This window comes from Hemitrygon akajei, chromosome 23 (assembly GCF_048418815.1).
Source record: "Hemitrygon akajei chromosome 23, sHemAka1.3, whole genome shotgun sequence".
Lineage (NCBI taxonomy): Eukaryota > Metazoa > Chordata > Chondrichthyes > Myliobatiformes > Dasyatidae > Hemitrygon > Hemitrygon akajei.
Window position 1 is genome coordinate 49741774 of NC_133146.1, and position 26657 is coordinate 49768430.

The 26657-nt window shown below is 41.0% G+C and overlaps 1 protein-coding gene across 4 annotated transcripts in view; it reads left to right on the forward strand.

Moving 5' to 3' along the window:
- Positions 1-26657, forward strand: part of LOC140715423 (disintegrin and metalloproteinase domain-containing protein 12-like) — a 373939-nt gene that overhangs the window by 109468 nt on the left and 237814 nt on the right. The window contains exon 1 of one of the 4 annotated variants that reach the window (XM_073027593.1): positions 13485-14784. The exons of the other annotated variants lie outside the window; for them this stretch is intronic. The gene's annotated coding sequence lies outside the window, so the exon portion shown is untranslated. Of the gene's footprint in view, positions 1-13484; positions 14785-26657 lie in introns of those variants that run through there. 4 annotated transcript variants of the gene reach the window in all.

A 26657-nucleotide genomic window follows, 5' to 3' on the forward strand; every position in this document is an offset into this window, starting at 1 on the left:
CTCTCCTCCAGGCTAATCAGAACATAGTGATTAACAATCACTATATTAACATGTTGAGTCTTGATGATGCACCTCAGCCTGAAATGCCGACTCCTTATTCCTTTCTATACATGCAGCTGTATCTGCTGAGTGCCTCCAGCACTTTATGTGTGTTATATTGATTAACAACTCTTCATTGAGCCTTCTCAGTTTGCATGCCACTGCCTATGACATTCAATCACTCTTGTTTCCACTTTTCTGCAAGCATTCTCTTTGTTTTCTCTGTCTTCCATCATCAGGGACTTCCACCTCTCAGGTAATGCTGTTTTCTTGCTGCTGCCATCAGGAAGAAGGTACAGGAGCCTCGGAACTCACACCACCAGGTTCAGGACCAGTCATTACCCCTCAACAAAAGGGGATAACTTCACTCAACGTCATTTGGCCATCACTGAACTATTCCCACAACTTCTAGACTCACTTTCAAGGACTTTTCATCTCATGTTCTCGATATTTATTGCTCAGTTATTTATTATTTTTTGTTTCCTTTAGTACTTGCATAGTTTCTTTTGAACAAATGTTGTCCGCCCTATTAGTGCGGTCTTAGATTGATTCTATTATGGTTATTAGATTTATTGAGTATGTCTGCCAGAAAATTAGAGTGAATCACAGGATTGTATGTGGTGACATATACACATTAGCACTTTAACAATAAATTTACTTTGAACTTTGAGAACTCTCATTCCCAGTGTAATTACATCTACCTAATTCTACCTAAATCTACCTAATTACATCTACCTAAAGTGTTTAACTTTGCTTTTTTTTTCTCTCACAACTGCTGACTGGCATTTTTTAATTTCACATCCTGGTGGTTTTTACAGGGATTGTAGAAATGGTTGGAGCATTAATCTGAATTTGTTCAGGAATTCAGTTTTCCACTAGAAGTAATGTCAGGTGTACACTAATCACCCCAGTGAAATTGCGTCTTGCATTGTTCATGCAGGAAGAATGAGGCTTAAAGTTTTCAGGTTAATCTTGCTATGAACTCAGTGGATTAGGCAGCATCTATGGAGGGAAATATCCAGTTGATGTGTCAGATTGAGACCCTTCATCTGGACTGATGTTATTTGATTATAGGAAAGTGGTCTGCTTTGCAACCACCTTATCCCAAAAGCTTTGGAAAACTTTTTTTTAGTGTTTGGCTCTGCTGCAAGCATTACCTCATTCAAAATTCAGGAGTGCTTCATTGCCTGAAAATTGCATTGAAATGTCCAAGTTGTGAAAAGCATTATGTTAATGCAAGTTGCTTATTTTCCTTTCAGGTTATTACCAGTGTCTCAGCACATTTAAATGTCCACCTCGCCTGCTCAGTGCTACAAGGGCCTTGAGGCTAAAGAGTAGAAAGCTGCTCACCTTCACCTCCAGTTCCGCCCAATTTCTGTCAGGTGGAGCAAGATTTGGAATTTCCCCTCCTATTAATTGGGAAGTGATCTGGAGAGAGACAGGCATCTTTCTCTGTGCCAAATGTAGGCATGGTTGACGTGTAACAGCTGACTTGGCTCGAATCAGAAAACTGAATCCTCAACAGCCCAGCACATCATCTGTTTGTCTTCTCTGCTTATTAGGGAGAAGGAGCTTGGCAAATCTCTGCAATTGCTCACTAACTTTTTAAGTAATTTACCTGATGGTTTCCATATTGAAACAAAAAACTGGGGAGTAATTTTCGTAATTTCAGAAGAGTGGGGAGTAAAGCAGGGGAACATTCTGTACTTGCAGAAAATACCACAATTATGCATGGCCCAAGAAGTATGTAGCTGGTCAGGCTTTACTTTTGCTTATGACTAGTTTTGAAAATCTAATTTGAAGGCTCAGAAAGTACTAACTGCATATTACCATAAACTCTTTATTTTTTACTGGGGGAAGGGTCTATATATGCTTAAATGGCAAACCACTGTTGAACTGCATTTTATGGGGGAGTGTATTTTGCTGAACACTGAATTAACAACATATGTTCAGTAAGACATTACACAGCATTGCCGTACATTCAAACTCGTATATCAGTAATCCTGTTGTATGTTGTAGAAGTTCACCCACCCATGTATATTATATTACTTAACATGAATATTTCATTGCATTTTTTTGGCTTGCCTTACTTTGCTGTTACAGCTTCCAAACTCACACTGTTGTCTTGGAAGCAAATACTTAAATCATCTTGTATGAAATGTACGCTATTACAATATTTTTTGATTTTCTGAAGCTTATGGATTAGCTGGCTTGATGAAGTTTGTAATCAGTGGTTTGTACTGCCATTAGTAAAAGGTCAGCAAATAGTTCATCTGAAACTAGGTTTCTTTTGAGGGGTATGGATGGATGAAGAATAAGGATTGATGTAATGTGGATGCAGATGTTATTAAACCCTTTTGAGATTCTGGAGGTTAAATGTTGTCTTATATTTCCTTGAGTAAGTGGAATGTTTTCATGTTGCTATTTTTAAAAAAAAATGTTCAACTGAAGTAAGGAAAATAAAGAATGATTAAATCCAGATATAAGTTCCACTGTGGACCGTAGATACATTGAATATTGTTCAATTCAGACAAAATGAAATTTAGAATTACAAATTCATAAAGAATTCCATTGTTTCTTAGTAAGTGATAGAAATGTAATTCAACACCATTACCCAACGACCTAATCATTTTATTCCTGCAGAACTACACATCGGTAGTGTAGTGCAAATAAATCGATTTCTCGAACTTCCAGTAATGGCCAACTTCCCACCCCCCATTCACCATTCCCCGTCCTATTTTCTCTCTCTCTCACATTATCACCTTACCTACCCATCGCCTCTCTCTGGCGCTCCTCCCCCTTTTCTTTCTTCCTTGGCCTTCTGTACTCTCCTGTTAGATTCCCCCTTCTCCAGCCCTTTATCTCTTTCACCGACCAACTTCCCAGCTCGTTACTTCATTCCTCCCCCTCCCAGTTTCATCTTGTGTACTCTCTCCCCTCCCCCAACCTTCTAACTCTGACTCCTCATTGTTTTTTTTCCAGTCCTGTTGAAGGGTCTCGGCCCAGAAAGTCGACTAAGCTCTTTCCCATAGATGCTGCCCGGCCTGCTGAGTTCCTCCAGCATTTTGTGTGTGCTGCTTGGATTAACAGCATCTGCAGATGTTCTCATGTTTGGGATTGACCTTTTTTTTGGTATGATGAAGTATCATTGTGTGCAATGCCAAATGGGCACCCCCAGCCCAGATGATCACAAAATTGGTTAGAAACAAGCGTGCAACTGTGTTAGCGTAGTTTCAACCTGAAGCAATGCATGAAGCACAACCTGTACAGGTCCCAGTGGTTACTGCGTTACTGTGACACAGCTTTTGCCATTTTGCTGAGCAGCTCTCCGGGAAGATCATGGATTCTTAAAGTCATAGTCCCCACGGTAACCAAATACCAGAGGAACGAGATGCCATGGATATTGAGTCCTAGCTGTCTATGTGATGTACAAGACAGTACACTAGCCAGAGCAGTACGATATGGAGAGCAAGCTGTTGCCCATGTAGCAAGCTCCCCCCCCCCCCCATACAGCTGATGAATGCAAAGGAACAGCAGAGACCAATACAGCTTGGCACCAGGAGTTGCCAGTCAGCGTTGAACTCAACGTAGGGACTCCAGTTCCGGATTTGTCCTCGAGATCTAGTCCTGAAGCCTTCCCCGTGAGTGGATATAGACACAAGGCAGCAGTGGTTTGAGATCAGGGTTTACCTCCTCCTCGATGAGCTATTGGCTGATCTAGCCCCATCTGCCCTAAGGAAGATCTGAAGAATACAGGCTGTGTAAAGGGCAAGAGAAGCTGCTTTTGGAGATTTGGATTTTTCTGCCTTCTTTCTCAAAAACTACCTAGTACCATTTAGCACACAGAGCCAGACACTATCTGCAGGATAATAGTAAATTTGAAAATAATATTACTTTCTGAAAAGTTACATGTTTAAAAAAAAAACCAACTGGCATTAAATTTGAGTATAAATGGCACTTTGGAATATGTACAGACTCCTTTGAGTTCTTGAGTTACCTTCTAAAGTTCCCATGATTGCAGACTTCCCCTTTAAATCTCGAGCAAAGCAAGACTGCAATGCAACACCTTCCAGATTCTCCTGACAGTTCCACAGAGTCATTACGTAGGTTTCCTCCTCTGCTTTATGTTGATGTGGGCAAAAACCTGCATGTACAAGGGTTGACAGTTGAAGGTAATGGGTGAGGATTGATGGATTTGTTGATAGTGAGCTGGACCACCACTGGCTATGGAGCAATTTTGCTGAGTAGGTAAGATGGGCCAGAACAATGGCAGGTGTAATTTAGTCTTGAAAAATATGTGGCCATACATTTTCAGAGGACAAGAAGGCTAAGACATGTATAATGAACAGCAGGATAATAGGAAGAGACCTACGTGTAGCTGATCCCTCACACGAGCAGTACAGAAAGAAAGAAAAGATGGCTAGGAAAGCATTTGGGATATTTGTTTTCATTACTCAGGTCATAGAACATTAGAACCGAGAGCTTATATTCAGCATTAGTTATGTCACATCTATCGAGTACTGAGAACCGTTCTCACCAGACAGTAGGAAGGGACTGCAATTGGAGAGAGTGCGGAAGTGATTCACCACAATGTTACCTGAGTTTATTTTCTTTGAAGAGTGGGGGCTTTACTCCCGAAGCCTTCCCCATGAGTGGGTATTTATTTATTTATTCATTCATTCATTCATTTACGGGATGGGGGCGTCGCCACCTATGCCAGCACTTGTTGCCCATCCCTAGCTGCCCCTGAGAAGGTGGTGATCAGCTGCCTTCTTGACCCGCTGTGGTCCCGCAGGTGTAGGTAGACCCACAGGCAGCAGAGGCTTGAGATCAGAGACCAGGTTTGGTGGGTGAAATGAGTTACATGATATTAGGAATAGTATAGATAGAGTGGGTAATGAGAACCATTTCCCTTTAACAGATATGCCTATAACCAGAAGACATTTTTATAAGCGTAGGCATAGGAGCTTTGAAGGGGATTTGAAAGAAGATTTTTATTCACTAAAGGATGGTTGAAATGCGCTGTCTGAGAGGGTGACACAGGCAGGGATTCACAACATTTATGATGTACGTAAATGATCACTTGCAATGCCATGGCGTAGAAAGTTAAGTACTAGGATGGATAGATAAATACAATGGCCAGGATGGGCCAAGGACTCTGTTTCATGTTGTTTGACTATGTGACACCATGATTTTATAAGGTATCTTATAGGCCTGCTGTAGGGATAATCTTAGGTTTGTAATGTGAATAGAAAGGCTAGGTGTAATTTCACTATTAACAGAATTTCACCAGGAAATGATTCTAACGTGATTTACACTGGGTATAACATCTACTCTGGATTTTGTAGCAGTGAAAAAAATAAACGTCTCAGCTAATATTTCCAAAACTGGATCAGAATATTGCCAAGCAGGACATTTGAAGAAATTAACACACAGATGGCCACATTAGCTGTATCCACTCATAATCCTTTTCAGTACCAGGATGTGTACGTTTGTGCCAAAATGTCACAGCTGGGAGCAGTGTTGGAAGGCTAGGTTGTATTCAGGAGAGATTCCATGAATTGCATTTTTTTTTTAGTTTGGAAATTAGCTTATATAGACCAACAAAACCCACTATTACCTCCTATTTTTCACACCTTTATGTGCAACGCAAGCTTTCTAAGCAAAACTCTGGGCCCTGTAAAGAGCTGAAATGACAATCTGAATTTTGTCTTGAGGAGAGCTCCATTACACTGGTGTTATCCAGTTTCTAACTTGAATCCAAGGAATGAAGGTTTCTGGCATCAATTTAGGAACAACTACGTGTACACCAGCCCTGCGTCTTTCATAGACTGTGGTCTGACATTCCTTTTTGTACTAAGATGGTCTAGAGGGAATATAAGGATTTCAATGTGTAATAACATCTGGAAGGGGCAATTAATGGAATTATAATTTTTTCATTCTTTTGCAGATTTTCCCACAAATATTATTTCATATTTTTATGCATCATTGAGAACTGAATTAGTTATTGCTTGTCAGCTTTGATTTATAATTCAGTGTTCATTTTATTTTTATATGAAAAAAAGCATTTATGATGGAATCTGAGTACAAATTTCTCCTTGGAAGGCATAGGGCAGAAATGTTTTATGAGATTGCCTTGCAACCTTTTCCATATTATGCTGTTTGGTATTCTTCGGGCAAATTGCTTAGTTAGTCCAATTATAAAATGCCCAGCCTGACGATGCAATACTTGATGATGAGTATAGGGAGAGCTCTTCCTGCTACCTGTTGACAAACAGCTTCCTTGGCAACAGATTTAGATCATGAATCATTTTTTTGTCAGGCAGTATTCATTGCAATTCATCTTTAAAAATTATTTAAGAAATAAGCACCAAAAGGAGGTAATTTTCTGCACTTTTTCTTGAAGGGGATTATAATGAAGAACATCAGGATTACTTTCATTATGCTTCATTGGGACTTTCAGAAGAACAGATCATGGCTTGGGTTTCAATTAGATTCACATTAACTGGAGGAACTACGATGAAGCAGGATGGGATCTTCTCTTCCTTTCTGGCTGCTTACTGGACATTACTTGGCAATTGTTTGATAACTTGATGCTGTGGTCCGCCCTTGGACTATCAGAGTCCTGGGAGCAGGCCAGCAACATTAGATGAGACATTTCTCCAATGTTATTTTTCCAATCACAACCATCTGGCTGGCAGCAGTGAACTGTGGCTTTTATATCTCTGCCCCAGTTTGTTTCAGCTCCTTCCACCAGCACTGGGGCACCTCCAATGTGCAATAAACACTGCTTTGGATACTATATTATTGACTGATTCTACAATGTGATAAGTGTGTGATGGGACAATCAATCCCATTGTAATCAAGCAACCCTTACCCTTTTCCATTTTAGTGAGCAGTTGTGAGTTACAAAGCGATTAAGTTGAGAAAAGGATAAAACCTGGCATGAGTACTCCTACTTCCAAGTCAACAGCACTCGATTTAGGGACAACTGAGTAAGCTACTCCGTAAGGGAGGGTCTGTGATTCCAGAGATTGAATAAGACTGCTTCCTTTGCAATGTAAGAGCCATTTGAATTTACAGGCTGCAAACAGTTGCTGCCAGATCTAGCAAGAGCTCCCCTTTGTCCTGGCAGTGAATTCTCTGTCACATTATGCCTGCTTTGCTGTGACCAGTTGGCTATCTTTAGCCCAGCTCCACATGAGCTGCAGACTCCTAACCCACTCTCCCCACTATTTCTCCTTCTGTACTCCACTGTCACTGTTCATGGCCTGTGCCTTGATCTCTTCTAATTGATGGGATATCTCAGCTGACCCTGGCTGTAACTCTACTATTGGGCTTCCTGTCTGGGCAGAAAATGGGCTTTTAAAAAGTTTTCTCATTAAATTCACCAGGACTGCTGAGATCTTGGCTTTTCCAGATGTCCCGGCCAGAATCACACGCACGCACCTCCTTCTCCCTCCCGCCACTTCCTTCCTTTCTGTAACTATTGGGGCCTACCAGTCAGAATAAATCTGACCCGTTAGGAGTACCATTCAGGAATATGAGGTGTCCTTTATATCGGTTAGTTCTTACTAAAGCTACTAATGCTCTTACGGCCAAAGTTCTGCAGATGCCCAAGGGTTTTATCACTTACCCAATCATGGCTAATTATTTATTGTCAACTGTGGAATATCAAGATCAAAGCGCAGAAACGGATTAAGAAGTGTGATAGCTGATCCTCCTTGACCTGTTGTGACACCTTTTAAACAGCCTTTTCAGAACTTTTTGAAGAACAGGGCCTGGCTGAAAACTTTAAAGAACACTGCACACTGTTGTTTATGTAAGTGAATAAAGAAGGCTCTCCAACCTATGCACTCAGCACTAATTCATTTTGTTTTTGCAGGTCAATGTCACTGATTGAATATGATACCAGGAAGTATAGAGATGAAAGTATGCATTTTAAACAGATTAATGTCCCAGTTGTCAGAATCAGAATCACAATCAGGTTTATTATCACCGGAATGTGTTGTGAAATTTGTTAACTTAGCAGCAGCAGTTCAATGCAATACATAATATAGAAGAGAAAAACAAAATAATAATATTAATAAATAAATAAATAAATAAATAAGTAAATAACTTATAGTATATGTATATTGAATAGGTTAAAAATCTTGCAAAAAACAGAAATAGTATATATTTAACAAATGAACTAGTGTCCAAGGGTTCAATGTCCATTTAGGAATCGGATGGCAGAGGGGAAGAAGCTGTTCCTGAATCGCTGAGTGTGTGCCTTCAGGCTTCTGCACCTCCTAACTGATAGTAACAATAAGAAAAGGCATGCCCTGGGTGCTGGAGGTCCTTAATAATGGATGCTGCCTTTCTGAGACACCACTCCTTGAAGATGTCCTGGGTACTTTGTAGGGTAGTACCCAAGATGGAGCCGACTAAATCTACAACCCTTTGCAGCTTCTTTCGGTCCTGTGCAGAAGACCCCCTCCATACCATACAGTGATGTAGCCTGTCAGAATGTTCTCCATGGTACATCTATAGAAGCTTTTGATCTATTTGTTGACATACCAAATCTCTTCAGACCCCTAATGAAGTATAGACACTGTTTTGCCTTCTTTATAACTGCATCAATATGTTGGGACCAGGTTAGATCCTCAGAGATCTTGACACCTAGGAACTTGAAACTACTCACTCTCTCCACTTCTGATCCCTCTATGAGGATTGGTATGTGTTCCTTCATCTTACCCTTCCTGATATCCACAATCAGCTCTTTCATCTTACTTACGTTGAGCGCCAGGTTGTTGCTGCAATACTACTCCACTAGTTGGCATATCTCACTCCTGTACGCCCTCTCGTCAATATCTGAGATTCTACCAACAATGGCTGTATCATCAGCAAACTTATAGATGGTATTTGAGCTATGCCGAGCCACACAGTCGTGGGTATATAGAGAGTAGAGCAGTGGGCTAAGCACACATTCCTGAGGTGCGCCAGTGTTGATCGTCAGTGAGGAGGAGATGTTGTCACCAATCCACACAGACTGTGGTCTTCCTGTTAGGAAGTTGAGGACCCAATTGCAGAGGGAGGTACAGAGGCCCAGGTTCTGCAACTTCTCAATCAGGATTGTGGGAATGATGGTGTTAAATGCTGAGCTATAGTCGATGAACAGCATCCTGATATAGGCATTTGTGTTGTCCAGGTGGTCTAAAGCTGTGTGGAGAGCCATTGAGATTGTGTCTGCCGTTGACCTATTGTGGCGATAGGCAAATTGCAATGGGTCCAGGTCCTTGCTGAGGCAGGAGTTCAGTCTAGTCATGACCAACCTCTCAAAGCATTTCATCACTGTAGATGTGAGTGCTACCGGGCGATAGTCATTAAGGTAGCTCACATTATTCTTCTTAATTGTTGCCTTTTTGAAGCAAGTGGGAATTTCCGCCCATAGCAGTGAGAGGTTGAAAATGTCCTTGAATACTCTCGCCAGTTGATTGGCGCAGGTTTTCAGAGCCTTACCAGGTACTCCATTGGGACCTTCCTCCTTGCGAGGGTTCACTCGCTTTAAAGACTTCGGCCTCTGAGACAGAGATCGCAGGGTCATCAGGTGCAGCAGGGATCTTCGCAGCTGTAGTTATATTCTCCCATTCAAAGTGGGCATAGAAGGTGTTAAGTTCATCTGGTAGTGAAGCATCGCTGCCATTCATGCTATTGGGTTTTGCTTTGTAATGTCTTGCAAACCCTGCCAGAGTTGTCATACATCCGATGTCGCCTCCAACCTCATTCGAAATTGTCTCTTCACTCTTGAAATAGCCCTCCGCAAATCATACCTGGTTTTCTGGTACAGGCCTGGGTCACTAGACTTGAGTGCCACAGATCTAGCTTTGGGCAGTTGACGTACCACCTCATTCATCCAGACAACATAGTGCTGCACAACTACTATATAATAAAAGGAGTTTGAATATTATCTTTGACTTAGCAAATTGTGCATAGGTACATTACAGATACATCAAATGGCTGTGACATCAATACAGCAGGGGAATTAAAGGAGTGAACAAAAGCATGGCAGAACTGAGGACTTCAGAGCATTACGGGAAAATAGGAAGGATGAGATGTGAAGGAGTTAGAGGGGGACCTGCAGAGCAAAAGATGGCTGGTTAAGGGAAAGTGATGTAAAAAAAATCCAAAATAAGGGGAGATTTTAGCTTGATTCATAAGGAGAAGTTTGTAGGACTGGAAGAAGATAAGGAAAGATTAGGTTATATATTCAACAGCAACATTCAATATTTGTAGAAAAGAATGTAAAGAAAGGGGGAAAGAATGGGAAAATGATTGTTATGAACTCTGTTGTAATGTGAACCAAGTCACCAGAAAGGCACTGAAGCTAATGGATACAGAAGTGTTTTATTCAACAAAATGTGACACTCTCGGAAGAAGAGGCTTACTTGACCTATTTTTACATGATTTTGGCTAAGGATCAAAGATAGCGGAAGGACAATTCTATGTTTATAATGTATCTGCAATGCTTCCTTTGAATTACATATAACTTTCATGCCTCCTTCTTCGCACCCATACACCAGGCACCCAAAATGAATGTTAATCAGCATTGTCTGGTTTTCACTTAGCTCCAGGAAACTATTGTCCAGGCCTGCATTTTAAGTTCAATCTACAATCCAAGTTCAGGTCTGAAGATTGATTGCTGAAGTAATATTTGCAATATACCCTACTCCTGAATGTGCCTTCATAAGCTGTACTCCTCTGAAGAGATCTAGCAAATATTTGAAATGCCAAAGTCACCCACAAGCTTCATGGAGAGAAGCCATGGCATGATTTAAAGACAACGAATCAATGTGTGATTGGGAACCAATGTGTGTCAGTGAGGATGAGGGTGTGAGATAGAGTATCAGCAGCGGAGTTTTGGGAGATGTGGATCTTTTGAAGGGTGGAGGGCAAGATTGAGCCAAGAAAGAAATTGAGTAATCATATTTCAATCGATGAGGGCATGTATAAAGGTTTCAACAGCAGATGTTAATACAATGTTTTGGAAATTGAAGAATGTTTACTTTAGGAGCTGAGGACAACTTTCCAGCGATTATGTTGCTATACTTCAGTGTTATATGTAGGATAGCATATCCTCTCTGAGTTCTTAACTTCAGATTTGCACTTTAATACCTCTCCCTGGCCGTTGCCTTATTTTATCCACAGCAAGCTTGATGAACAGCTGGTAAAATGACCCCTGAATATTCAGTGAGCTAATTTTTCTTTTGAAATTCAACCTTCATTATTAATCCACAATCTAAAATGAGAGAAAAAGTTAAAACGGCCGGTAACTACTCAGTTGTTCAACTTTAAGCACTGGCTGAGAAGAATTATTGTATCTGCATTCAAAGGTCTGGGACTGATGAAAAACAGAAGGGAAAGTCTGGCAGAGAAGCTAATTACTCTTCCCATTGTTCCTTTCAGCCGTTATCGTACCGTCTTCCAAAAGCACTTTGTTTTCCTACCTTTACTCGACCATGAAAAGCCCACTAAAACTTTGTACTCTGTCCATATTTCCAGTCTCCACATCAAATTCTATAACTAAAACAAAAATGTTGTTGTTGGAAATCTGAAAAGAAGGTAGAACATGCTGGGAATACCAAGTCTATAGTTAACAGCTAAAGGTTTCATGTTGCTGAGGCTTCAGTGTAGCAGGTTGACTCTGTTCTTCCACATAAGAATCCCTGGCTGCTGAGTATTTCCAGCACTTTTTGATTCCAGTTAAAACTCCTTCACTTCTTGGTTGGTGTTCCTAACAATCATTCCACACTAAATCTTCACTGTATTCAATGCACATGTTCCCCCCACACACAATCTCCAAGACCTTCTTATAAGCTTTTAATGTTTTCAGATATTGGGAAAATCAGTTTTTAAATAGCTCTGCTCTGAGCATTTGCCAATGTTCTACCATTGTAGTATGCTGCCTTCTTTAGTTTTTTTTTTCAGTTGCCAATCCATGATATTTCTAGTTTCTAGAGACAGTTGTGTGTGAAAATCCCAGGAGATTAGCATTTTCTGAGATACTCAAACCACCCCGTCTGGCACCAACAATCATTCTATGGTCAAAGTCACTTTGATCATATGATGTTTGTCCTGAGAAACAACTGAACCTCGTAACCATGTCTGCATGCTTTTATACTGCTTGATTAGCTGATTAATTACTTGCATTAACTAGCGTGTATATAGGTGTAAAGAGGGCTCTGTGTGTAGGTGAACTTAATAAATATGCTACAACAACAGCAAGAGTCTTGGTTTTAAAAGTACAAAATGTAAAATACAAAAATGTGCAAAAATGCAGCATTGCTGCTAATGCAGTGAGGGTGTAGTTTTGCCTCATTTGTGGTGATTTTATGTTTCTGTAGCTGAAATAAATGCAGGAAGTGGAATAGATGTTCCTCCAGATTTTTTTTGGATGTGCTCTTGAAGACCAAAGCATAGTCGGAAGTTAAGTAAACTCTCCTGTATAAGAATAAAGTTTTTTTTTGCAATAAGTAACTTCTAAAAGGTTTATTGGAGCAAACACTGTTTCAGCCCACACACAATATCTGTTTCCATTAATATATTTTTGCACAACCTCACCTTTCCATCAAAGAGTAAATCAATGCAAAGAATCATCTGTCCCATGTCTCCTTTATGAAGTCTAGACAGAGGCTTTATTGTGACTGGACTTGTGAGGTTATGGGAGAAAGCTAAGGTTACTGAGGTTATGAAAAAGCCCTGTGCCATTTTGTGTGTTTGCCTCCAACTGCAGATTTATACACCAAATGAAAATAACACATATGTCCAAAGTGCATAGGGGAAAATAAAACATTAGGTGTCAATATCAGGTGTCCAGTAATATAAACTGTAACTTAATATTTCAATAGTGCAGGGCTGCCACAAGCAAGGAAATATGAGCTTAAAGGCTAATGTATTTCCAGTATAATCCTTTGCTTCTGTAGAATTAATGTTGTCTGGATTCTCATTGCTGCAGTAAAGATAAAAAAAATGTTTCAACAGAAGTTGCATTGCATGTAGGGGGCATGGGCCCCTTTCCTTTCTAATAATTATTACATATGATAAGTCTGTTTATAAATGCCCTGCCAAAGCAGTTGTATTTAAATTAAACTGCACATACCTAACAGCACATCATAAAGGAATCAGTGCCTCTTGCTTTGTTTATTTATGATCCCTTAAAGGGAGATAAAGCAGCTTATCAACAATTAAATTAAAACTAACTGTTGTGTGCAGGAAGTGCTTAATTTAATCCATTTGGCAGAAATGTCAAATCAGGCTTTGTTTTTCTTCTCCAGAAGAATATTTTTGCAGTTTTACACAAAATTTATCCTTGGAATGTTTTGCTGATGTGAATTTATGTTTTTCAATTTAGTATTAGACTCTTACTAGGGCAAGTTTTATGAAATACCAACAAACAGTGGGCCAAACCTAGCAACAGCATCTGTTGGATTTCCATGTGTTGATGGCTAAATGCAGAAGGTCCCACATGGGAGATTGGTCAAGACTGTTCAGTTGCTTGGCATTCTAGATGAGGGTTAGACATTGGTTTCCATGGGAGAAACCAAAGAGTGGTAGTAGATGGTTTCCTCCCTGACAAGAGGCCTGTAACTAGTGGAGTGCCACAGGGATAGTTGTTGGGTCTGTTGTTGTTTGTCATCTATACCAGCAATCTGGATTATAATGTGGTAAACTGAAAGAACTATTTTGTGGGTGACAATAAGGTTGGAGGGGGGCATAGTGGACAGTGAGGAAAGCTTGCAAAAGATCTGGATCAGCTGGAAAAATTGGCTGAAAAACACCAGATGGAATTTTATGCAGACAAGTGTGAAGTATTGCACTTTGGGAGGACAAACCAGCATAGGACTTAAGCAGTGAATGGTAGGGCTCTGAGGAGTGTGGTAGAACAGAGGGATCTGGGAATACAGGTCTATAACTTATTGAAAATGGTGTCACAGGTAGAGTCATAAAGAGGGCTTTTGCCACATTGGCCTTCATAATTCAAAGTATTGAGAACATGAGTTGGGATGTAATGTTGAAGTTGTATACAGTGTGATATTGGTGAGGCTTATTGTATGCAGCTTTGGTCACCTACCTATAGGAAAGATATCAATAAGATTGAAAGAGAGCAGAGAAAATCTGCAAGGATGTTGCCAGCACTTGAGTTATAGGGATAAGTTGATTGGTTAAGAATTTATTCCCTAGAACATAGAAGATTGAGAGGAGATTTGAGAGAGCATACAAAATTATGAGGGGTATACATAGGGTAAATGCAAGCAGGCTTTTTCCACTGAGACTGGGTGAGACTAGAACTAGAAGTCGTGGTTTAAGGGTGAAAGGTGAAATATTTTAGGGGAGCATGAGGGGAAACATTCTGCACTCAGATGGTGGTCAGAGTGTGGAACGAGCTGCCAGCTGAAGTGGTGGAATGGGTTTGATTTCAGCATTTCTGAGAAATTTTGGGTAGGAGGAGCATGGAGGGCATTGTTACTGGTACAGATCAATGGGGCTCAGTAGATCAATAACTCGGCATGGACAACTAGGCCGAAAGGCCTGTTTCTGTGCAGTAGTGTTCTATGACTCTATGTCTGTAAGAAGAATCCAGTAAATTAAATTTTCCTGACCATTTGCTCCACTCCCAGAGTCATGAATGAGTTGAGCACTGGAGCACCGACATGTTCAGCAGAGGAATCAGCCACATATCGCATCTGGCCCTCTACCCGAGGACAGGTACGGATCTACTCACTTTTTACAGTATGTAATGAAGCCGTTCACCTCATTGCATCCAAGCTTCCTCTCAGTAGACAGCTCCATCAACCCCACTGTCTATTTGCAAGGATCCAGAGGAGGTACCAATATTTAAAATATGAAATAGCTGCTTCTTGTGACAAGTACTCTACTTGGTCTTAGTTATAGTGCATTCAAATCTCTGCATGCAGAGAAAGTATGGGGATTAGGTGTGGACAGGGGGCAGTGACCTACTGCCCTTCAATTCTTCCACCCATAAGTTTACCCTCAACTCCAGCTCCCAGCCATTGTACTGACATTGACCCCATTCACTTGAACACAGTGAACAGTCCCGTAAACAAAATACGTGTTTATTTGGCATAAAGTAGAAATTGAAATACTTTGACAATGACAGGAGGTCAGTGGATCTATTGGCACCTTGGGAACAGGCTCTCAATGCAGTGATTCCTGGATCCCACTCAATCTCGTCCACTCCTACGCCTCTAAGAAGTAGGTGAGGGCTGCAGCCGGAGAGTCTGGGCAGTAGGGTGGGTTCAGGGTGGTTCATCCCTTATTATACCAACCAGCACGGTTTGATATCTGGATTGACCCTTCCTGGAATAGCTAATGTTTAAGGGCACTTTAATGTTCCAAGCAATCTGAAAGCATCATTTCAATTCCAGTGAAGAATCTACAGCCAAGACTACATCCCCGCATGTTTTATTTCTTTGGGTCTAAAGTACATTTTCCTATTGTGTTTAGGATTGATTTTGAAATAATTTGTTCAGAGCCAAGAGAAAAATGGTCCTGTTTTCAGTTCCTGTAATCATAGGCAGTGGTGTTGATTTTGACCACCAAGGATAAAGTGTAGTTGGGAAGAAGTTAAAAAGAAGTGGCCCAGTTGAATCTATGTGCGTTAACCTGCTGATTTTTAACTTTGTAGTCTCTCTCCCCATGTAATTTGTCCAGCACCCCACCCTCCTCCTCTGTTCCTGGTCTCAGAATCAGAATCAGGTTTAATATCACTGACATATGCTCACTGTGCTCCTTGGCTGCTTTCCCACCCAACAGGCAGCCAACCTGTCAATTTGGCTGGTTCGCAGGTGAAAAAAAAATAAAATAAAATCTCAAGAAAAATCCTGCAGAACTCCCAGCAGTCCTATTCTTCTAAACTTCCTGGGCAGAAATCCTCCCTATTCTCACCATGTACTCATTGAGACCCTTTGCTTTCCTTCCTCTCCGGCCTTAAATTGCTTTGTATTTATGTTGTTTGTTTGTCTTCAACTTCCTGTCTCCACTCCTCCAGTCGTGCAATTAAATTGTCAATCTTTCTCAAGGGAACAGAGAAGCAAAGACAAGAACAGGAGTAGGATATTAATCCCATAACCTGCTTGATATTTAATGAAGTCACAGTTGACTGATGGACTAAATACTTATGTCCATTTTCCCTCATATTTCTTAAAATGCTTTGATTTATAAAAAAAATAATTAACCTCAGGTTAAGATTATAAGTTGACATAGCATCGTGTGATATTTGGGGAAACCCATTCCAAATCTCTACAGTTTTACCTTGCATGACTTGTTTCTAAATTTTAATACTCTTCAATACTTTGTTTAGAACTCTCAAAATAGTAGAGATAATATTAATAATATCTTAATATTTTGAAAACTTCAATCAAATCACCCTCTATCCTTCCAAACTGCAGGCAAACAGCCCTTATTTGTGTTAAATCTCCTCGTAATTTAATCCACAGGTATCCTGCAGATAGATCTACCCTGCCCTCTCCTCAGTGTCAATAAATTGCTCCGAAAGTGTGACACTCCAGGTGTGACCTTCGCAGGTTTTCAAATAGTTGTAGCTTAATTCCAACACCTTTATATTCATATCCTCCCAACACAAACTCAACATTTCATAAAAAATTCTGAATAATTTCCATTTGATATTTACATGGATCTCCAAGTCTCCTTTGACTTTAAATGCTGTTAATTTTCTTATTTAAGAAGTGTTATTTCCATGTCTGAAGTGAAAATTCCACATTTGTCCCCATTGAATTATATTTGCCATAATTTTAATTTTAATCTCTAATTATGTTTTTACAATTTAATGGTTCCATTACACTACTAGGTTTGTATTGAAAAGCTTGGTAATATGGATTTCTAATCTCACCATCTAAATAGTTAAGAAATGCTGAAAATAATTGAGCCCCCAGCCCTCAACTTCTGGACATCATTCAAATTCAGCAAACAATCTCCTGTGAGGACCTTAATCAGATGTCCATTTAAAAGTTGTCCTTAGTCGTTCCCGTCCACAGTCGCTGCATCATCTGAACCTCCTTAAGTCTTGTCAACATAACTTATTCTTTCCAAAACTTTCCGAACTGACTCTGATCAGCTGAAGAATTCTAAACCTTAATTTTAGCTCCAGTATGTCAGGGAATGATTCGCAGAATTTATTCTCATGAATGAAAGTGGACAACACTGACAGCAGACAGGGAGGAATAAAATCATCTTATACACAAGTGGCCAGTTGAATTTCAAAAGTGATACAAATTGACCAAAAGATAGTTTATATTGCATTTCATTTAAGCTAAATTGAATCTTCTGGTCATAAAGTCTCCAGAACCTGTTTACTGCTTGTTACGTTCTTTCTCAGCAATGAACAATTTCACTCAACCATTGAGGTTCTGTAAGTTTCCCCACATCCATTTTTAACTTTCTACATTCAACTCCCAGTCCCAACTATCTTGAAGCCATATCTCAGGAGCGACCACTCTTTCATATTCTTCTGGACCTCCACATAAAGACCACTTCAGCTACACACCAAATCCCAGTTTTAATTTTTGAAGTCCTGATGCACCATCAATAACTCTCTGAGACGGGAGGCGAGAGATCGGCTTTTATTGACTGGAAGAAAGAACAAGCAGTAGTTGACCACCATACTACATCCTGGAGACTGAGGGCAGGGCTCAGGCCTCAATCGCCTTTATACCGGGGTCTGTGGGAGGAGCCACAGGAGCAGTCAGCAGGGGGGCGTGTCCAGACAGGTATAGGGAGTTCACCACAAGTCCCCATATTTCCTATTTATTTTTCACATTTTACTGCTTTTAACCTATGATTTTCCCCTCACATCATATGCTCAAATTTTGATGAATACTTTATCTTCCTTCTTTTATTTTGGAATTGATATTGGTAATGGGCTAAACCACGCTGGATCTGACTCATAATCTATAGTCCTTGCTTGCCTGCTGGCAGTTACCTAGGCTAGTGGAGAGGACTGGTCTCTGCATTAAGGGGGAAACCAGCAAGGTATAAGACCATAAGCTATTGGAGCCATTCAGCCCATCGAGTCTGCTCTGTCATTCCAACATGGCTGATTTATTATCCCTCTCAACCCATTTGGAGGCTTCGGCGGTGGCATGGTATGACAACCCTGACAACGTATAGCGGAAGCCTTACTTCTGGTACAGCTTGGGATGCTATTTTACAGTTTCTGAGAGCATCCAGTATTTAGTCCCAATAGCTGTTCTTAGTGTTCAGCATGCTGAGGCTTCCCAGAACTAAAAGATGAATAATAATGGCTGTATCTACTGAGTAGCTTTTTACAGTTGTCATCTTAAAATAGGTCCTCTCCATGGACTCTGTCTATAATTCTCACTGCCTTGGTAAAACCGCCAACGTAATCAAAGACACTTTCACCCTGGACATACTGTCTTCTCTCCCCTCCCATCAGACAGAAGATATAAAAACTATACTGCTATAGTAGGAATACTGAACAGGTCTCTTATATGACAAGGTGCACTCTGCCTCACGTTCTACCTCAATGTGACCTTGCACCATATTGTCTGCCTCCACTAAACTTTCTCTGTAACCATAACACTATATTCTGCATTCTCTTATTCCTTTTGTCTTGTGCTGCCTCGAAATATTGATGTAACAAAGTAACTATGTGGATGGCATAACTGTTTTTGCTGTAGCTTGGTAGTGTAGTTTTTGGCACAATGCATTACAATAGCAGTGGTAGGGTTCAATTCCCACTGCTGTCTATAAGGAGTTTGTACATTTTCCCCATGACCACGTGGGATTCCTCTGATAGTCCAAAGATGTACCAGTTAATAGGTTAATTGGTCATTGTAAATTGTCCCATGATTAGGCTAGAGTTAAATTGGGGGTTGGTAGGTGAAGTCGCTTCAAGGGCCAGATGGGCCTGTTCTGCATTGTATCTCAATAAATAAATAAAATATGACAGTAATAAACCATTGTTACAGTTATTTTCACTCCCACCCACCACTAAATCATTCATTTTTCAAAGTCTTCACTTAAAGAACAACAGATTTTGTTTCATTTTTAACATTCTTTGTTTCTCTTCGGTCAAAATAGAGGTTAAATAAATTATTTTCATTTACATCATTTGCTGGGTTCTGTACTTGTCCCAATGCAAGGAATATTATTCTTGTAAAGTGGATGCATATTGTCTTGGAACGGGAAGCAACTGGGATTGGCTACACCTGAACCAAGCTGGGACTAGAGACCTGATCCAAGGGATATTCAGCTGACGGTTCTAAGAATAATTGCTATAGAATAGCCACTCCCAATCAAATAAGTCCTGGGTATCCCCAGTCCCGAGTTATGGTATAGAATCAGCTGGTGGTTTCTTTCGCTTTGCTGTTTCTACCAGAGAGTTCTGCAGAAAATACCACTGATACTGACAGCTCAGTTCAATTTCAGTTTAACAATAACACTTTTTGACATTTATAGTGAACATTTGGATCAATTAGAAAATGGTGATCACTGACAGCATTCTTGGAGATATAAAATAGTGGGAGGAAGGTTGAATGGTTCAGATGGGACACCAGTGGAGATGGCAGGTTATGCAGCTTCTGCTGTGTGGTCAAGTACGAGGTAAAAGCAACTGAAGCAACAGAGACACCTTGTTCTTTCTTCTTCCAAAAAAAAAGATGATTTCCTTTGAGAATATTTAGTACCTTATTTAAATTGTAAAGAAACATAGAAAACCTCCAGCTCAATACAGGCCCTTCAGTCCACAAAGCTGTGCCGAACATGTCCTCACCTTAGAACTACCTAGGCTTACCCATAGCCCTCTATCTTTCCAAGCTCCATGTAGCTGCCCAGGAGTCTCTTAAAAGACCCTATCGTTTCTACCTCCACCACATCCACCGGCAGCCCATTCCATGCACTCACCACTCTGAGTAAAAAACTTACCCCTGACATCTCCTCTGTACCTACTTCCAAGCACCTTAAAACTACGGTATGTTGTCTCTTGCTGGCCATTTCAGCCCTGGGAAAAAGCCTCTGACTATTCACATGATCAGTGCCTCTCATTATCTTGTACACTTCTATCAGGTCACCTCCCATCTTCTGTCGCTCCAAGGAGAAAAGGCTGAGTTCACTCAACCTAATCTCATAAGGCATGCTTCCCAATCCAGGCAACATCCTTGTAAATCTCCTCTGCACCCTTTCTATGGTTTCCACATCCTTCCTCTAGTAAGGCGACCAGAACTGAGCACAGTACTCCAAGTGGGGTCTAACCAGGGTCCTAAATACCTGCAACGTTTCCTCTTGGCTCTTAAACTCAATCTCATGATTGATGAAGGCCAGTGCACCGTATGCCTTCTTAACCACAGAGATAACCTACGTAGCAGCTTTGAGTGTCCTATGGACTTGGACCCCAAGATCCCTCTGATCCTCCACGCTACATAGAGTCTTGCCATTAATGCTATATTCTGCCATCGTAATTGACCTACCAAAATGAACCACCTCACAGTTATCTGGGTTGAACTCCATCTGCCACTTCTCAGCCCAGTTTTCCATCCTATCAATGTCCCGCTATAACCTCTGACAGCCCTCCACACAATCCACAACACCTCAACCTTTGTATCATCAGCAAATTTACTAACCCATCCCTCCACTTCCTCATCCAGGTCATTCATAAAAATCACAAAGAGTAGGGGTCCCAGAACAGATCCCTGAGGCACACCATTGGTCACCGGCCTCCATACAGAATATGACCCGTCCACAGCCCGTCTACTTGTTGATGGAATACTTAGAAATAATTCTTCTTTTCACCAGTGGTTGGTTAGAATATTTTAGAGCCTGTTGCAGTTATGGCAGAGGCATGGATATCTTTTTAACCACAACAGGCACAAGTCCACTGCAGACAAGCAACACTTTTTTTGTCCATCTTTCTTGCTCTAACAACCTTCTCACTGGAATGGAGTCACCTATAAGGCAAATGCTAATCTACTATAAACTGGCCCCATCACGCTATCTCTTTCCCATTCCTCATGCTCTCCATCTGCCCATCACCCACAAACTTCCCCCTGGTTTCCCTCCACACCTCCCTCTCATTATTCTATGCTCCACCTTCTTTTCCCATCAGATTCTATCTTATTCAGCCCTTTGTCACTTTCAATTATCACCTCCAGCTTCTCACATCATTCCCACTCTCCCCTTCCCTCATCTGCCTAGCATTCCCTCACCTGGGTCCACCTATCAGCTGCCAGCTCTTCAAAGTTCTACGTTCAAAGTACATTTATTTTCAAAGTATGTATACAGAATACAGCTCTGAGATCTGACCTCCTGCAGGCAGCCACAACACAAAGAAACACCATGGAACCCATTCAAGAAAACATTAAAAACCCAATGTGCAAAAAAAGAACAAATTGCGCAAATGGCACAGAGATCACTCAATTGATCCAAAAACACACCATCAAAATGTAAATCACAGGTTCCAATTGCACACACTTTAGTCAAAGAATCATATTGGAAAGGGGAGGGAGGTTTGATGTTTTCTATGAACTGGTTGGTTCCATGGTTGTTTTGTGACTGCTGGTGGAAAGTTGAATTACAGAGTTGTATATGGAATCAATACCTTGATAATAAATGCATTTTGAACTGTTGAACTTTAAAATAAGTTTTGTGAACTGTCTTCAGGATGTCACTGTTTGTTGTGTTGTTCACTGTTACCCCAGAAGAAGCCCTTCCCTTCACTTTTTTAAACTGGCTATCTCCCCTCTTTCCTTCAGTTCTGATGAAGTGTCTCTACCCAAAATATTAACTGCCCACTTCCTTCCGTAAATACTGTCTGATTTGTTGAGTTCTTCCAGTACTTCGTATGTTTCTCCAGATTCCAATATCTTCTTTTGTGTCTCCTGGTAAATTATTAAGCCTACAGTATGTCCCAGATTCAGAGTTACTGTAATCTCAGCTATGGAGCATGGTTACATGGGAATACATATATCTAGAAAGTAGCCTCCAAGTTATTATTGATTTTTTCCCTAGAGCTTATAGTAGAATGGACATTGCATTGGATGCCAGGAAACAAAGATTCTCATCCAATAAAAGTGTCCAATGAGTCCTTGGCAATCATGGATTAATTTGCAGATCCGAGGAGCCACCTCTCATCAAAGATGGACGTTGCTAACGAGTCTTATGAAGATCAAGACATAAAGTTCAGGGTCTGCCAGGTAGCAGCAATTCCCATATTCTGTTAAGACATGACTGCTTGTAGCAGATACCTCCAAATGCTGGAGATATACCATCTGTGTTAACACTGAAATATCCTCAAAATCTACTGGCAGAATAAGGGAACATACATCAGCAAATCATAAGCACCAGAGATTCTGCAGCTGCTGGAAATCTTAAGCAACACACAAAATGTTGGAGTAACTCTGCAAGTCAGGCAGCATCGATGGGGGCGGGGGGGAGATAAACAGTCAACAGTTGGTGGGGGTGGGGGAATGAGTACCAACTGGCAGATGCTAGATGAGTCCAGATGAGGAGGAGGGGCAATGAAGTAAGAAGCTGGGAGGTTATAGGTGGAAAAGATAAAGAGATGAAGAAGAGGGAATCTGATAGGAGAGGACAGTGGACCATAGAAGAAAGGGAAGGAGGGGAGGCACAGACGGAGGTGATGGCAGGTGAGGAGAAGAGAAGGGATGAGAATCTCTTCTCACTTCATGTCCTTCCCCAACCCACCCACCGACCTTTCCCCTCATATATCTCACCTATCACCTGCCAGTTTGTACTCCTTCCCCCCCACCCCCAAGCTTATTCTGTTTCTGTTCTGTTTATTGAGATACAACATGGAGTACATCCTTCCGGCCCTACAAGCAGTGTCGTCCAGCAACCCCCGATTTAACCCTAGCCTAATCACAGGACGATTTACAATGACCAATTAATCTACCAAACAGTACATTTTTGGTTCTTGGGAGGAAACCAGAGTGCCCAGAGAAAGCCCACACAGTCACAAGGAGAATGCAGCTTCAGGCGTTGATCTCGGGACGCTGGTACTGTAAGGCATTGTGCTTACCACCATGCTACCATGCTGTCCCCTTCCTTTCCCATCTTGGTGAAGTCTCAGCCCAAAATGTTGACCATTTCCCTCCGTGGGTGCTGCCTGATTTGCTGAGTTCCTTCAGCATTTCGTGTGTGTTACTGAACATCAGCATTCTCTTCCGAGACAAAATTCCCAGCACCTTAGCTTTAATTACATTAGTTTGATTCAGCTGGATAGGGTGTCTCAGTTGGACGTCCAACATCAGACTCAGAAAGCAGACAATCTACTCAAGTCTAGCTGAGCAAGAGATTACTCCTTATACAGGGAAATGAAGCAAGGATGTCTCAATGTTTCCTACAAAGTATGACATTCAGACTGACTGATGGGAATCCACTCAACGAAGGAGCGTCTGGGATCGGACTGAGTTCCTTCACTGGGAGCGCATGGAAGCCCAGAGTAAACAGCAGAAAAGTTACATTCCATGAACACCTCATTATGCACCTCCTCTCTGACCTCAAGGAATGCCTGAGAAGAGGGTGAATGTTTGATTTGTTGGTTAATAAGTGTGGGAAAATAACGTTCAACGGCACATCTGAAGTCAGAATGAATTGGTGGCTTTCCTCTAAGTTGTGTATATTGAAGAATGCTGTCAGATTTTCCAACAGCATCTGCAGGCAGTTGGCTGCTTTTCCCACTTCTGGACCCCACAGACAGTGCTTATGGTCTGGTCTGTGAGTCAGTTTCCCTTCCTCAGCAGAAAATGTTAGCCTTGGGTCAGACTTCCTGCTGTAAACTTCCCGCAGTAACTTTGTCATAATCTGCTTGATGTCAGTAGTCTACATGTCAAGAATCATGGCCACTGTGCTGAGTACTTAGCGGAAATGTGCTATTTTCTGTGTTCCTTTGGGAGCAAGACTCCTCAGCACAGGCAATCTGGCATCGCAGGCCATGTGTGTGCTGGCTGACTTTTATCAGGCAAGTGTGTCTACCAGCCTGCCTTCTCTGAAAGCTTCCAGTAGGAGTAAGGCATTCTCAAAGTTACTAATGCTTTTCTCTTTGAAGCTGTTTCCAAACTTTTCATCAGCCATAACAAAATAAGTTTAGTTCAAATCTAAGGCTTCAATTCAAGCTAAAAGCAGTATTGGTTGGTAAACCCATTTTTGTTTTTGTGATTGGAAATTTTTTCCAGTTAGATTTCATTTGGCTCCACCATATTTATATAATCAGCAAAGTAACAGGGGAAACAAATAATATGGGTATCGTGCGATAGGTCAATATCTCCTCTATGATAATAAATTAGGTATAAGCTTAAAATAATCAAAATATGCAGCATGATTTCCTGTTCCAAATTACCCAAATACTGTCCATTGAAATGTAATATTTGTCACTTATAGCGCTACCATGGCAATTCCTCATCCTTGTACATGTTGATACTAAGGAGAATTGGCTCGGTCATTAAATATCTAGAACCTGGAGCCTCGGTTTCTGGAGGACTCACCTGTCTCTCAGTTCATTTTCAAGTAAAGAAGAGTGGCCTTAAGATCCAATTCACCCATAGTTCATGCTTTCCAAGCATGTAGGAAAATTGCTGTGAGAGAAATTGCTATTTTCTCTTCAGTTAAGTTTTTAGTCTTTGAAATACATTGGTGTTCTGCTGTCATTTATTATATCTTCATGTTTCTGCTTTAATGCTACTCCCAGATAAGGGAAGGAGATGAATATTCTGAGACCCTTTCTGAAAGTTTTGTCAAATAGTAGAGTTCAAAGTTCAAAGTAAAATTATTGTCAAAGTACATATATGTCACCATATACAACCCTGAGATTCATTTTCCTGCGGGCATACCCAATAAATCCATAATAGAATAATAGCCATAACAGAATCAATGGAAGGCCACACCAACCTGGGCATTCAACCAGTGTGTAAAAGACACAAACTGCAAATATAAAAAGGAAGAGATAATGATAATAAATAAATAAACAATAAATATCGAGAACGTAAGATAAAGAGTCTTTAAAAGTGAGTCCATATGTTGTGGAAGTATTTAAGTGATGGGGGCAAGTGAAATTGAGTGAAGTTCTCCCCACTGGTTCAATCCTTGATGGTTGAGGGGTAATAACTGTTCCTGAACTGATGGTGTGAGACCTGAGGCTCCTTTTCCTTCTCCCTGATGGCAACGGTGAGAAGAGAGCATGAGCTGGGTGATGGGGGTCCTTAGTGATGAATCCTGGTTTTCTGCAACAGTGCTCTGTGTAGTTGTGTTCAACGGTGGGCAGGGCTTTACCCATGATGGACTGGGCTGCATTTATTGCTTTTTGTAGGATTTTCTGTTCAAGGGCATTGGTGCTTCTATATGAAGCTGTGATGCAACTAGAGTATTGCCACTCATGATATTTTGCCCAAAGAATGGCATTATTTTTAACAGACTTTCAATATCCTGATTGGTGTATCTCTGCCTTTGCATATCCTGGAAAGGGCAGGAAAATTCAGATGAGGCAGGTTAGACATATAATGCATAATCTTTTCTAGGGCTTCCAGCTGGGTACTGGTATGGATTATTACCGACGTTTCGATGACAAACACTGCCATCTACTTCAGGCATATGTTTACAGTATATTATAATTTATCCTCATGCTACCACTGCTCCAGACTTCCTTCTTTGGAGTAGTCTACAGATGTCTGCTAATGCATGCTCTAAGATTGCCAAGAGACCAGAACTATCATACACATTCCTGAAATAGTCTTGGAAGCTGCTTCCGAAACAGGGTTGGCTGTCAATCATTAGTAGCAGTTACAGTTATAATGAACATTTATGGGGTAGATTTCTATCAAACAATCATAATTGTCTTTTGTCACCTCTGCCAATAGTTCACAATTTGCTTTTCAACTCTTAGAATGGGCATTCCCAATGGAAACACAGTGGTTAATTGGGGCATATTGGGACCAGTACATTTTGGCCCAACTAAGCGGCTGCCCCAATTAGCTTAAGTTTCAGGGAAATAGTTTAAAAGGTATAAAAAAGATAAACTGCCATTTAACTGAGTAACAAATTATGTTTTTAAATGAAATACAGAACAAATTAGAACACTACCTGATAGTCAATCACAAACATGAGAGAGTTTGCAGATGCTGGAATTCCAAAGCAACACAGAAGAATGTGGAGGAACTCTGCAGGGCAGGTAGCATCAATGGAAAAGAGTAAACAGTCGATGTTTCAGACCAAGATCTTTTACAGGGCTATCATATCCGACAATGACAGGAAACTCATGCAGGTGAGTTTTTGCAGTGGAAAAGCCATTGCACTGGGGCAGTCACACTGTCTCAGCATCGGAGGTCTGGGTCCAGTGGGATGAGCGGGCATCATAACGGGAGTCTTCTTTGATTGCAGTGGTTGACCATGACTTGTTCTTCTGTGCAGCATTTTGCCCTGTGCTCTCTATGGAGCTTTGCAGAACCACCTTCCTGGCCATTGGATCTCATTGTACATCTCATCCGCCCAGTCCGCCAGAGCTGACCACATGCTAGGACAGCCATGTGCCTATGTCTCTGGGGTGTGAGATCCACTGGCGTCCTTCAGCTGGT